Source organism: Marmota flaviventris, chromosome 5 (genome assembly GCF_047511675.1).
Source record: "Marmota flaviventris isolate mMarFla1 chromosome 5, mMarFla1.hap1, whole genome shotgun sequence".
Lineage (NCBI taxonomy): Eukaryota > Metazoa > Chordata > Mammalia > Rodentia > Sciuridae > Marmota > Marmota flaviventris.
This window is the reverse complement of record NC_092502.1, coordinates 139,827,626-139,829,267: the sequence shown is the minus strand read 5'-3', so window position 1 is coordinate 139,829,267 and position 1,642 is coordinate 139,827,626.

Sequence of the window (1,642 nt, the reverse complement as noted above, 5' to 3'; positions counted from 1 at the left end):
ATAATATTTCTGAATCTCGTTAAATAGTGCATTTGCAGAATTGATTTTAGAACCATAGCCACCATCTATCTCAATTGTCATGATACTGAAAGATACACAGTATATTTCACTTGACCAAATTTGTATTCCAACTTCTTTTAAATGTTTAATCTTGCACCTCAGATTTATCACCATGGTTATTTTAAAAATTTAAATTGATATAATTGATTAATTAAATTGTTAATCTTATAGTGCTTAAAACAATTAATTAGTGAATATATTAACCATGAGAGCTGTTTTATAAGTGTGTCATTGTTGCAATTTAGATTAGACTTGTCATTGTGATCAGTTTTATTATTAGTTTCAGAAAAAAGTTATACAATTTAATGAAGAATAACAACAGCATTTTTGTCATAAAACTATTATCATATTGGAATTAGCAAGTCTATTGGCAATTTGGTTAAACTATTCTAATGTGCCTCTGAGTATATGCGCATGTGTGTGTGCACTTATGTATGTATGCATGCACATACATGTTTTAATTAGAATATCAGCTTTTACAAGTACTTTAATTTATCTGCATAAGCAGGCTGAATTTCTATTGTGATTAGAAACTTTGTTGGGGCTGGGGTTGTGGCTCAGTGGTAGAGCGCTTGCCTCAAATGTATGAGGCACTGGGTTCAATTCTCAGCACCACATGTAAATAAAAAATAAAGGTCCATCAGCAACTAAAATGAATAAAATAAATAAAAAATTTAAAAAGAAACATTAATTTAACCATAATCATCTATTTCTGATTAACCAAATAGCAACTTTAAATAGAAATAAATATATATATATATATACACATATATATTTCTTTTCCCAAGTTGTCTTTTGTTATCAAAATTATGTGTGGATAAGTAATGCCTTAATGAAAATAAAGAGAAACAGTGCCCAGTTCCACTCTAAATTTAGGAGGAGATTTTATCTCCTCACCCCAAAATCAAAAAGGCAGGTAGGCATCTCAAGATTTTAAAGCCTGGAATTTTTATTTAATCATAATGGGTAAGGAATTCTGAACTTCATAACAATTTACCTGAACACTTCAAATTTAGGGCAGTTTATGAAGTATCACATCCCAATTCACTTTTCACATGCCATAGTCATAGCCAAATTCTCCCTCTTTTTTTTTTTTTTAAAGAAAATAAACCTCCTTTTCTTTATATTATTTTACTTTATATTACATTCCAGTTGTTTTAATATCTGAGAATTAATGAATTTAAAAAATAATATTTAGCAAGGCAAATTTGTGAGAATTTAAAGGCAAAAATACTATTTACCTAAGAATAGAAAATTGAAAAACAGTGATTATTAAAGTGTGGTATAAACAGTGTTTAAAAGATTTCTATATCTGTGCTCCATCTACTATCAGACAATAGAATTAATAGGCATGGTTTCAGTTCTAGGAAACCATCTTAGATACTTAAAATTTGTCTGCAGGATCTGTGAAATATCTGTAAGCTATTTAAATTTGTCATCTCAATCAAAGTCAGGTTTCAGGAAAGTGAAATGGTGGGCTCTGAACACATAGAAATACTTTGTGACTATTCTATTATGGAAAGCTAAAAGGTAATTATAAATCACAGAAGTAGCAGTGGCTTGAAGGTGTCAGGTTAGAAAG